This window comes from Hemicordylus capensis, chromosome 4, assembly GCF_027244095.1.
Source record: "Hemicordylus capensis ecotype Gifberg chromosome 4, rHemCap1.1.pri, whole genome shotgun sequence".
Taxonomy (NCBI): domain Eukaryota; kingdom Metazoa; phylum Chordata; class Lepidosauria; order Squamata; family Cordylidae; genus Hemicordylus; species Hemicordylus capensis.
The window spans coordinates 143,298,008-143,311,431 of NC_069660.1; the positions used below are offsets into that span (position 1 = coordinate 143,298,008).

At 42.7% G+C, this 13,424-nt stretch overlaps 1 long non-coding RNA gene across 3 annotated transcripts; it reads left to right on the top strand.

Annotated features, from left to right (window-relative positions):
* Positions 1-2,496: 2,496 nt before the first annotated feature.
* On the top strand, positions 2,497-12,347 carry LOC128321926 (uncharacterized). 3 transcript variants are annotated; one of them, XR_008305422.1, is made up of 7 exons: positions 2,510-2,610; positions 2,752-2,807; positions 5,719-5,884; positions 6,518-6,664; positions 7,998-8,090; positions 11,328-11,391; positions 12,181-12,347. It is a non-coding gene; the product is annotated as an uncharacterized LOC128321926 (long non-coding RNA). The 3 variants fall into 3 exon arrangements; XR_008305423.1 differs by lacking the exon at positions 2,752-2,807 and having other exon boundaries at positions 2,497-2,610; XR_008305424.1 differs by lacking the exon at positions 7,998-8,090.
* Positions 12,348-13,424: the final 1,077 nt, after the last annotated feature.

Here is a 13,424-nt window from a genome sequence, read left to right on the forward strand (position 1 = left end):
GCACAGGCCAGCAGCCTACCAGACCAAAGGACTCATTCTGGCCAATCAAGGATCAATAGCGCAGCCAATACAATGCCTGGAAATAGCATCACAAAATGGATGCAAGGAGGAGCAAAAGTTTCGGGAAGGAGACACAAAATGGAGGACACACTTGAAACTTTTAAGAGACACTCAGAGACTGGCAATGGCGTTCCCGAACCGGTTCGGGAAACCCGAGCCGGTTCGGTACCGAACCTGCTCGGATTCGGTCCGGATCGGTCCCAGAAGGGCCCGATTCGGTCCGGGATCGAACGCCGGATCCGGACCGAACCGCACATCACTATCCGGTGGCTCTCCTTGCCAGATGGCGCCCCGCCCCTTCCTCTGCCCACACAAGCTCCAGAAACCACCACCCCTTCTCCTCCTCACACAAACACAGCCAGCTATGCACAACTTTTATAACGGGCTGCTAGATTGCCTTCCAATGTAAACACATGGACACGGAGCGGGGAGGAGATAATCGGGTTAAGGGGCTCTGGTTTTCTGCAGGATTCCAGGAGGAACCGAGATGAGAGCGTAATTTATGGCTACGCTACAGACCTGCACAAGCTGACTAGGGAGGAACCCCATCGCATGAAGTGGAATGAACTTCTGAGGCGCTATGCAAAGGATTGCAAGCTTCAGAATTCCAAACTGATCGTACATGCACATTTTTGCTCCGCGAACTTGCAGAGCACCTACTCTAAAAAGCCAAAGGAGCACATTGGCTTTGTCCTGCACAAAATGAAACGGAGCCCTGTGTGATTATCACATATACGGGTTTGATTCTCATCATTCTTATGTATAAATGCTTACTTCTAAAAAATTAATGGCGCTTAGCCTTGAACAGAACAGAAAAGAGAAGACCAATACAGGCTGCTGCTGCTGCAGTGCTGTAGCCCAAGCGGCACTCCGGGAAGGGAGGAGTTTTTCTCGTGAGTTTTCTTTGCTTCCTGCTGCAAAAGAGCAGCTGGAGGACAGGCTACCTTAAGGCTAAGCTTGTAAAGAAGGGGGCCCGCCTGTCTAAAACGCAAAGATGCTTCAACTGCTCATTGCCTCCAGCAGCGACCCCAACAAACTCTCTTGCCCGGACCACTGGGGCGGCTTTAAGCCTGGCTGCGGGAGGACAGCAACAAAAGTTACCTCGGGCGGCAGCATCCGTTCGAGCTCGGCTGTTGCTTCTGGGCTGGGCTCGCGGGGTGGGTGGCGGGTTTCCTTGGCTTCCCGGGGAAGCTGCCTGCCCGCCCTGGACTCTGGCTGGCTTCTAAGCGGCTCCTTCTCCGCCGGGCTGAAACGCTCAGGCGCGGCGCCTGGCTCTGAGCGGCTGCCTGCACGGGGCGCCCTCGGAGAGGTGGGCAGGGTGAGAGGGAAGGCAGAGGGAGGAGGTGAAGGCAAACAACCCAATCCAGCCGCGCAGAGCCGCCCGGCGCCCTCCCTTCCCCCCACTTCCTGCTGCTCGCGGCCGCCCACCGGGCTTCTCTAGAGGCGGCTGGTGTGGTTGGCTGCTCAGTCAGTCTATGTGGCGGCGGCAATTCAAACTCGGGGATCAGCGGGGGCACATTTTGGCGCCCCCTAGCAGGTGGCGCCCGGGGCACGTGCCCCCCTGCCCCCCCCATCGTTACGCCTATGTAATTGAGGGCTGCGTGGGGAGAAGTACAACTCACAGGACACTGAGTGAACTTTAAAATAAAACAAAGTAGCGTAGCGGTTTCTCTCCACCAAAGCAGGACTATACAAGCATAATGCTTACTATAACACTGTGCCACTTAGTCCTTTTACAGAAGCGATACTTATGTGTTACTGAGGTGCCTGTGTTGGATATAGCAAGCATGCCCTGACTCTTAGCCCTTTTACTGGAAACAACCACCTTGGTTGAAGATCTGTGAATATACTATACACGTTATTTATTTATTTATTTATTTATTTATTTATTTATTTATTTATTATTTAAAATATTTATACCCCACCCCTCCAGTGCAATACTGGGATGGCTTACAACAATAACATAGACACAGATACAAGTAATAAAATAAAAAAAATTTTTTAAAAAAAAGTCAGAATAAAAACAATTATTAGGTTGAAGTTAAAACTGAAAATTATAAAAAGCTAAAGATGCTAAAGAACCTACCAAATATAACAAAATAAAGATATTAAAAAGCCTCCTTAAAAAGGTATGTTTTAAGATGTTTTTTAAAAACACTGAGGGAGGGAGCACGGCAAAGCTCTTCAGGGAGGACACCCAGCATTCATATATAAGAGTACTGCTTGCTAATTAGAGGTGTTACCAATGTGTACAACTAACTACCCACCTCCCAATATCCAACCCACCGACCCAGAGACCTCCACTAGAGATCCGATCCCTAGCTGGCCCTGTCACTGGCCCCTTGAAGCCCTCACTACCACTAACCCTCCCGATGCTAATTAATAGTCAGTTTAACTGTCACCCTCTTCTCTTCTCCATTCTAAAGCCCCTCCCTCGGGAATTCCACCTGGAGGGTGGTCCCTTCGACTTCAAAAGATGATTTCCAGGGCTGGTGCTACTGCCAACCATCACAGGCATATTCAGAAGAGAGGTTCTCTCTCCAAAATTGTGTACGCACGTCATGTCATAGTGATGTTATCATGGAGAGGGGAGGGAGGGAGAGGGAGCAGGTCAAACAACTGACATGTAAACTGCTTTGGGAACTTTTGCTGAAAAGCAGTATATAAATAATCATTGTATTCATATTCCAGGTAGGAGAGGCCTTCTACCCTAACTCAGAAGCTCTGTGTGCTCCTGATTTTTGATGGTATGTCAGTTAAAAACAAAGTAGGCCCTGTCCACCCCCAGCACAGTACCTCCAGTGACGGTTGCTGGTGTCTGTCTTATGTTTCTTTTTAGATGGTGAGCCCTTTGGGGGCAGGGATCCATCTTATTTATTTGTTATTTCTCTGTGTAAACCACCCTGAGCCATTTTTGGAAGGGCGGTATAGAAATTGAATAATTAATTAATTAATTAATTAATTGGGAGGTGGGGAGCTTGATTGTGAGATAATCAAACTGTCATACCCACAGGATAGGGCAGTTTTCCTTCCTTACCTTGTTCCAAAGCTGGGGATGGAATTTGGGTAGCGTGTGCTCATCCGACCCAGCTGGGACTTGGCTCACAATCAACCTTGCTTTATAATTCACATGATCAAAAATCAGGAGTTCAAAGAGCTCCTGATGTAGGCAGGGCCAGATTAAAGTTTTTGTAGGCCCTGGGCATTTGCATAATAGTAGGCCCCCAAGTTAGATCTATAGATTAATATTTGTATTGTGAACAACATAGAGGTGCTCTAATATGTCTAATGTGTCAGAATGGACATTTGCAGGGCTGGATTATCCATTAGGATAGATTACACTGTTCAACAGTTTCACTATGGATCTGCTAAGTGTGCTTCCATATTACCTATGTTTTGTCACTGCATTGCCTGCACTGACAGCTAGTGCCATTCAAACATCCAATGCCCTCTTTCGGGTTTTATCTTTGCGTTTCAGTGCTACAACATTGCACATGCATGGCAAAAAAACCCCACAAAAAAACAGCTGTACTATTTTCCTGGGGCTGTTCTACTGTTTCTATGGTGTAATGTGGTGTGGTGTAGAGGGTTCATTCAGCAACTTGACGATTTGTTAATATCTAAATCTCCTCTCAGCTTTTGAAATTATCTTTTTGTTTGTTGTTCTCTGGGGGGTTTGTGCAACAGTGCAGCAATGCAATCTCATTTTATTTGCTTTTCGCTTATTGTTAATTAGTTGTGTTCTTCCATCCAGCCTCTGCCAGTGGCTTTTAAAAAATTTGTTTTCTAGCTCCCTCTGCAAAAAGTTGCCAGATTTGTTAATATCATAGTCATCTCTCAACTTCTGAAATGATCTTTTTTTAAAAAAAAAAGTTTTCTGTGGTTTTTGCATAACAGTGCAGCAATGCAAGCTCATTTTCATTTGCTTTTTGCTTCTTGTTAATTAGCTGTTTTCTTCCATCCCTCCTTCAGCCTCTGCAAGTGGCTTTAAACATTTTAAATACACATTAATGTGTGTCAAACTAGTTGTTATCTATTTAGTTTCTCAATTCTCTTTTTATTTCGCTCAGCTCCGTAAACAGGAATTCTTGGCTTTTTATTTATTTGCTCCCCCTTCAGGCAGCTTTGCGCAAAGCTACCAGGAATTTTTAAAGGTTTCTTCACGTCATCGCCTCCCAGCCCCTCTGTGACCCCCATTGGTCCAATATGGGGCAGTGGGAGGGCACAGAGAACATATCTCACAAATAGTATGAACAGTCCCTGATTGGAAAATACTTCATTATGGATGTCAATACAAACGGCCACAGCCTTACCACAACCCATGCAGCAAACAGTTTCTAAACCTTTATTTGCATTTTGAGTACAATCTTGCCAAGCCAAAGCACTTCCAACTGCTGTAGAGCTTGCAGTCCGGAGACCACCAAGAAGGTGTATTGTGTGGGGTGGGGTGGGGAACCTTTGGTGGTTTTCCAAATGTTAACAGTGCTTTTAGAATGCATCTTGCCATTTTCAGAACTGTGAAGATGAAACCTATAAAGAACTGTCTTAGATTAACCAGAGAATGACTATCCACTTGCACTACTCTCAATAGAAAATGAGCTTTTGCAAAAATTGAAACTGGGAGATGGAGTCCATGATTTTGCCAACAAAAATGAGCCACAGTGTTAATGTTTAATGTTTATGTACTTAAGTCAGAGCTAATATTGTTAAACTTAATTTTGTTATCCAACACTCTACATTGTACTGTACTGTTTGGTTATGTTGTTAAAGTAATTCAATTTAAGCAAATTATTAGGTTTGATTTAGCAGTTTTCTTTACTTATTTTTGAGTCATCTGAGGTTTCGGGGGGCCTAAAACTCTCTCCTAGGCCCTTGGGAGCTTTGTAGACCCTAGGCACTGTGCCTAATGGATAATCCAGCCCTGGAAGTAGGCTAGGTGGCTTCTTTTATCCTAATGTTGATCACGTGAACTGCCCTAGGGTATCAAGTCTAGGAATGCACTTATATATAACTCCTATTGGAAGGTAACTCCAAAGCAGTATTTTTCTTGATGGAAATGCTTTTGAATTGGTACCTGCAGAACAATGTACAACTTTAAGTCAGAACTGAACATCTTAATAGATTTTTCAAGAAAGATCAATAAGCCAGAGTCAGAAGACAGTATTCTACTCACATATCTTTCCTGAAAATCCATGTGGGTTTACCATCTGTATTTCTCCATGGAAATCAATTCAAAAACACTCCCATGGAGGAAAAAGTTTATGTAAAGTTTATGAAAAGGAAAGGAAAGCTTCAGGCTGCTTCACACAACCATCTATCTAAAATGCATGCTGGAGCACAGACTTTCACCCATTTCTGCACGTACTTATCATACACATTGGGCAATTTGCTCATTTATTTGTACCGAGGTTATATGATCCTTCTTGACTGAACCAATGAGATACAGGATGGGCGGGGGAATTGGAGGAACTGGTACATGCATGCATTCCATTATGTAGTGCATTTGAGGTAATACTTCTGATGTTACTTTCCTAGTAAGTAAGGCACTGCACTTCATTAACTGAAATATTCACAGTATTTTTGGCTTGGGGAGTGTGTAACCAAACTTTAGCTGGACTTAATACATACAGGAACTTACTTGTCTTCACTATCTAACAGCCCAAGTCCTTCTAGAGCTCCTTCTGCATGAATAGAAGAACCTGGAACTTGAACTATGCTGAGGACCAGATAAGACTGCCATAAACACCTCCACATATATGCCTAATATAGTACACCCTTTAGTAGACTGCAGTGTAACAGTTTTGAAATCCAATCTTGTGTAAAGGTGGGGCATACATATGATATATACAATGATCCTATGTTAATATCTGTCTGAATATACAAGAATGAGATATTCATGTTGTTCCACCACAAAAATAAACCTGGTTTATGGGAACTGTAGAATGTGATTGTATGGTTTATTCTCTGTTCCTTTAGTAGTAGTAGTTTATTTTCCGTCACTGACCAGAAAAATACATAAAATTTATTAAAACGTTTTTTTAAAGAAAAGAAAAAACCCAGCACAGGTTATAATAATAGCTATCTTCAGCAGCCAGTAGTGTTTGACCATTCATAACATGATCTTATGAATTCTACTGGCAATAAGGCAGAACTTGGCAACTACATGAGAGATCTTGTCATTGTGATCCGATAAAAGACGACATACATAGAAATCATCAGAACAGCCTGAAAGATTTGACAAATATGGAGTTATATGCACACTGTAAAAACATGTCCCTGTAAAAATAGCTGTGCTATTACGTTTCAATAGCTCCTGAGTCACAGGGGCAGAATCTCACTGCAGACGGGACTTTGTTAAATCTACCTTTGAGCACAGCAGTGTGCAAAATGTTAAAGTGAGCCTGGTTAAATACCCTGTGATACTTTGCTATTGTGATCCTATTAATGTATCTAACAGGACATGTACTCAAGATCTGGCTACCTAACACTGCTCCTCTTGGGATAAGGCCTTGATCAGTCTTCTGCATCCAAGATTCTTTGACAGAGCACCAACCTGGCCTGGTCAAAGCCCATTGCTGTTAAGGCTTGCGATGATAAACCATAAGTAAGCAACTTTTGCTTAAGTAAATGTTCCCACTTAGAAGTGAATGTGTCTGCCAGCATCAGCGGTGTCAGCCCCAGGGGCTAATTATTTGACCTGAGCCAGAACTTAAAGATACAGAGCCAAATCTTAGTTTCTACCCTGAGGAGCCCAGCCTCTAGCCAAAAGACTGCACCATGAGCTGTTTGGAATAAATTCCTAAGGAATTTAGATTGTACTGCTTCTAATGCTTTAAAATTAGAATATGGGCCAAGTTGGGCACCATATAGCACTTGGGCCAGGGCTTTGTATTCAGATAGCCTTATTGCAGCAGGAATGAAACAGGTCCCTTTGGGGGAAAAAAAATTTTAAGCTAAAATGGCTGATGTGGACTTCTGTGCATTTTGCAGCACATACTCAGAGTGGGCCTTATGGCTGCCAGAGGATTGAAAGACTATGCCCAAGTACTTAAAGCAACTGACTTGCTCAATCCTGCTTCTATTGATAGACCAAGCCAGTGTTCTTTGGGCACTTTGAAAACTTCATAATATTGGTTTTTGGTATAGTTTATCTGTAGGGCATGCTCCTTCCAAAAAAGGGGGGGGCAAGGGAGTTAAGTGGTCTTCTCAGGCCGATTGGTGTCTGGGATAGAATTATGGTATCATCTGCATAGAGGAGTACCGATACCGATTTGGAGGCCAATTTTGAGGGTGGAAATCAGAATTATCTAAGAAGGCAACAAGAGAGTTTATATAAAAGTTGAACACAAACAGTGCTAAAATACAACCTTGTTTGATGCCTTTATGTGTTAAAATTGCCTTGGAGAAATGCCTTGCAGCAGCAAACCTAACTTTCAGACAGGTATTCTGATACAGACTATATATAAGAAGTAAACGGTGGTGAACTGTTGGAAGCTTTCAGTTTATCAAGCTTTTCCCTTGATATACGGTCAAAGGCAAATTTAAAACGCAGTGTAAAAGACCATCTTGGGTCTTGAGGTGTATTTTTCTGTCAAATGTTGCAAGATTGAGACTTGGGCCACAGGAGAGTGGCCAACTCTCAAACCTGCCTGCTCTGGAGCAAGTATGTCTTCAGAGTCAAACCAGTCTAACTGCTTCCCATATCAATGTCTTGCATAAATCTTACTTATAATTTATGATATTTTTTTAAAAAAATCTTTAAAGACACATCTGTTCATTTACTTTTAATTAAATCCTGTTTTAATAGTTTTAACATTGTTTTTAAACATTGTTTTAAATTTTTAAATTGTTGTAATGTTTTAACTTTTTTGCTGTCATTTGTTTTAACTAATTTTATTTATTTATTTATTTTTGTCATTTGTTTTGTTTTGTTGTAGATCGCCCAGAGACGTAAGTTTTGGGCAGTATAAAAATATATTAAATAAAATAATAATAAATGCTCAGGAGACTTATAGGGCAATAATTTGCAGGTAAGTCTTACCCCTTTTTACTAGAAAGCCAAGCCTGGGTTAGGCTGTGTCTGGGAACGCCGGGATCGGGCCTAATCCTGGTAGGGCAGTACTGCCTAGCCCAGCTTTTAAACCCAGCTCTTAGCCAGGATTAAGGGCTCGAGTGCCTAAAATGCCTGTCTCCTGTGGGCATCCTAGGCACAGAGTGGCCGTCTCCTGGAGGAATTCCCCCAATGCATCATGCATGTCACACAGTGCATTGTGGGATAACCAGAGGGCAGTCTGCACTCCCAGCAATAGTCAAGCCACTTATCTGGGGGGAAGGTGAGTTCAACCAGCATCGCCGCCTCCCTGCCCAACCACCACTCCGCCTACCCAGTCATGTGAACAACCTCAATGTTACAGTGCTAATATGCTGATAACTGAAAGCCTGAACAGAAGCTAGGTATTATCCTCATCAGACTCTGCAGCCTAGAAGAATTATCAATGCACCTCTGCATTCTCCCTGAGGAGTATTTAGAAGTGGCTAGAGGTTTGTTTTCTTTTCCCCTCTCCAACAAAAAGTGGTAATTTTATTATCAAGTGCAGAATTAAAGGGTTTGGGATACAAAGTAATTTTCTGTTGCTTGTAGACAATTCTTTAAGATTGAAATAAAACATGTTAAAAGGGGGGAGTTTTAGAAGGGAAAAAATAGGTCTTCAAATAAATATGCTTGTTGAACTTTTGAGTTTAAAGCAGGAAATTCTGGGAAAGGAATGACCTTAAAAATCAATTTTACTTAGCATTAGCTGGGGGCTAATTTTTCTATGCAGCTTAGCATGAAGGCCAAACCTTAGACTGACAAAATTAAACTACAGGTGAGATAATAAAAACCTCAAGGACCATTCTTTGTAGGTCAGCTAAGAGTAATATTAGAATGCCAACAAAATACTGTTTACATTAAGATGAGAACAAAGATATCAAGATAGCAGCATCAACTCTTCAAGATTATTAACTCTTGTTTGGATGAATTAAGAGAAGTTTCCATGGAAAGTAAACACATATTCAGGGAAGGATTGGCCACAAGATAATTCCTCTGATTATGACAAAATGTATATTCACATTATCATGAACTAGTCTGAATCAGTGAAGCAAATGGAAAAGGAAAAAGCTTTATGGCCAACGCAAGGAAAGCATTATAAATGTGTAGTTTAGACTCTTGCATTTAGCCACTGAAAACACACAAAGAGGTTGTTCACATGACTGGGTGGGCAGAGAGGTGGACGTGAAGCTGGTTAAGCTTACCCTCCCCACAGACAATCAATGGTTTGTTTCTGGGAGCGTGGCCTGCGCTGCATGCCTGCAGCATGCAATTCTGGAGGCTGGGACGACGCAGCCTGGTCTCCAGGGATCCCACAATGCACCATGTGACCCATTGTATTGGGTGATTCTCCAGGAGACGGGCACTGCAGGTGCCCATCCCTGTGTTTGCTGGGGCTATAGCCCCCAGGGAACACACGATTCCAGGGTTAAAGGCCCGCTCAAGCCCTTAACCCTGGCTAAGAGCTGGGTTTAAAAATGGGGTTAGGCAGGGCCGCCCCACTGGGATCAGGCCTGATCCTGGCAGTTTTCATGTGCAGGCTGGGCTTCCTAGGTTGGATTAGGCTGCATGTGAAAACAGCCTCAAAGTTTAAATTATTTGCAGATTCTTTAACCATATAATCACTACCACCCATGCTCATGCTGACACTGTAGTTTCTTGGTTCTGCCATGGATGATATGGAGTAAGCACACTTGACATGTGGATTGTAGGAATCAGATGTAAGGATGTTTTATTATCTATCTATATAATTATCTAAGGTGTACCCATGGCTAATCCTATGCATGAGCGTGCGAGAGTTCATGAGCAGCTGCTGGGAGTTGTGGCGAGGAGGAGGAGCCATTGCGAGCCGCTGAGGATGGCCAAGCAAGTGGCAAAAACAAAGCCGCTGGCCTCCTCACAAGGAGGATGAGAGCTGGTGGGGGAGAGAAGTGGAGGAGGTCAAGGAGAAGGAGGCAGCGCCATGGCGAGTGGCCAAGCGGCCAACAAAAACGGGCCACCAGGCTCCTTGCAAGCAGGATGAGAGCTGGTGGTGGGAGAGAGGTCTAGGAGGAGAAGGAGGCACCCCTGTGAGTGGCTGAGCAGACAGCAAAAACAGGACGGATCGCTTCCTTGTGAGGAGGATGAGAGCTGCTGGTGGAAAGGGCGGTGAGGGAGACTGGCTGAAGGGATGGGAGGAGAACTGGCTGAGCCCTGAAATGGAGGGGGAGGAAGGGAGAAGTTTGCTTTATTTCTATATTTTTTTGTAAGGCTAGAATTTAAGGGTGTCTTAACCAAAAACACATGCAGCAAAAGGAGATGGTTTATTTTAGGGATTTAATGAAAAGAAAAATAATACAATGGCCAAACAGATAACATGATAGGGAAATTTTGTATTCAAAGATCAACAAGATGATCTTACCATTTTGTTTTACAAAAAACAGACAGCTTACTAAAAGTAAATTGATGCATTTATTTGCTTCATCCAATAACCTGCCTAGTAAAATAATATAGTTGAAATAAGGTTTTTGATAAGGTCTTTTGAAAGGCTCTACTGGGTCTGTAGTATCTTCCTTCAGAAGATAATTCCATATTGCACCACTTAACTGGGCACTCATAAGACCTAAAGCTGACCCCTCCATCCACATGTAAAATATCAGGGTGAACAACAGTCCTAATAAATGAACACACACATCAGAAAGTCACAGGAATGATCCTACAGGAAACAAAAGATGTGACTGGCAAATCTGATTTATTTATCTGTGTTGGTTGAACTTGATCCAGAATTGAAATCACTTCAATCAGGGATACATACTAGTTCCCATAACACACTGGCTCTATTGAATTCTTAGGCCTGACCCTATAGATATGGATCAGTAAATCTGATTGATCTCATTCTGGGTCAGGTAGACTTGACCAGGAACTGTGATCAATCAGATTTACCTGGCAATTGTGTCTTTTACTTCCTGGAGGGTCAGCCCTATGGCTGAAGTGGCTGAGTTGGAGAGTATGCCACACAGAATTATTTCATTCCCTATCCTTATTCCCCACAGAAATACGTTGTCCATTTTGCATTGGGGCTTCTACAAAAGGAGTCTCTTTGGGTAACTGGAACCAAACTTGATGGTTCCACCAGATAAGTAGTATGGCATCTGACAAGGGGGAATTAACCTTTTCCCATTGTGCTTGTTTCCAGTAGAACATTCCTCTGAAGCTGCTGTTTGCCCCGAAGTGGATATTTGCAGCAAATTGCCTTTTCAGTGGTAAATTACAATATTGGATGCAATTTTCAGTGGGCAAAATTATTTTTAACATTCTCCCCATACTGCATTCTTAATCTGCATCAGGCTCCCCACAGCTGCTTTTTATTAAAGAAGGGGTGTTGCCATTTAAGAGATTAGTAAGGACATCTCTTAAGTCACCTTAAGTGGTGCAGCGGGGAAATGCTTGACTAACAAGCAGAAGGTTGCCAGTTCAAATCCCCGCAGGTACTATATCGGGCAGCAGAGATACAGGAAGGTGCTGAAAGGCATCATCTCATACTGCACAGGGGAGGCAATGGTAAACTCCTCCTGTATTCTACCAAAGAAAACCACAGGGTTCTGTGGGCGCCAGGAGTTGAAATTGACTTGATGGCACACTTTACCTTTAAGCACATCTCTTAAAAACATATTAAGGTGTAAGGTGTACTTTGGCCCTCATCAGTTGACTGTGTTCCACAGACACACACAAGATTTTACAAGGAAAGGACATAAATATGTGCTTTTTCTGTGAACACAATATTCTGTGTTCAAATATTGAAAGTGCCATGCAGGCAGCATATGGAGGAGGAGTTATCAAAACATAATTTCTCCTCCTCTTTAATACCACTGTTAACAAATTACACATCAATATTCCATTCTTTGTTAGTTAAGAGGAAAGGGAATTCCCAAAAGGAATCCCTAGAAACCACCAGCTTAGCAAAGGACCACTGTATCATGCCAATGAGATTTAGAAAGCTTAGACAGGCTTTTCAAAAATAATCCTGTGCATGTTAAAATTTTGTATTCCAGAGCTGTGTCGATACTGAATTCCATTGAAACCTTCACCTTCTCTGCAGGCACAGTTTCCTGAAACCTGCCCATGATGAGTGCCATTGAATAGGTTATTGTATAGGAAAAGAGATTTATACATCTAGCAGCATCCAAGACAATAAGAACTGATCACTTTTGAAAATATAGCAGATGAAATTCATTGGTTTTATTTGTTTTAATTTGTATCCCACCCATTCATAGGGACTCAGCAGTAACTTTCAGCAACAGCCACATTCCAATGTATTTATGGGGAGATGTAGTGTAATAGGGTTATTTCACTGTTACTGGCTGACATACTGCACAACAGTATGCAAACCTAGTAACTTTGCATGCATGCAAGTTGCACAAATGAAAAATGTACACAAATAATTTTAAGCAAGAGTAATCTCATGATTTCCAGTGGGCTTACTCTGTAACATCATTTGCACAACTCGTGTGGATGCAAAATTTCCAAATTGGTATATTGGTGTGCAGTATGTCAGCCACTGTCTTCTATCCTAGTTCCTAGCCAAAAGGAAAATGCTACAGAATTGAGCCTTGAACCCAGACCCTCCATATACAAGCCCAACTCTCTCACCACTTGCTCTACAAGCTACAGAAATATTAGCAAATGCTGATCAACAACATATTGTTGCCCCTAGGAGTTACTCGCACTTGGCTTCAGGCTTCAGGGTAAACGTTGAGCAAAGCCACTTCAAAGTACACTCGCGGCACTGAAGGAAGCAGCCCCTCCCCTCTGCTCTCAGTTTTCTGCTTTAACATGCTTTATATGGGCCTGCTTTTGAATATTTTGAATTGAGTCCACATGGCATGCTCCGTGTTTTCCTTCTAACCAATGGGAGGGGGGAGAAAGAGAGAGCTCCTGCAGAGATAGATCTTCATTTCTGAAGAAAGCATGCCTCTTATCATGCTAATGATTGCCTCTCCTATTTGCTGCAGCGTTTTTCATAAAAAGTAGCTTAATACCAGCATTTTAAAAACCTGGACATACATCGAGATAAGCTAGAATTCACATCACAAAGCCCAGTTTGTGTGTGGAGTGGGTTCAAAAATCTCGAAGGGACTTTGAGGTAACTTTGGCTGGTGTGTGAACACACACACACTCTTCTGAAGGTGATTCGGGGCAGAAGCCCTGTGTGTAAAGCCTCCTAAATAGGTATACGATACCTTCAGCCCCAATGAGTGGGCACAATAGAAATCATAAGTATTTCTACCAGCTGAAG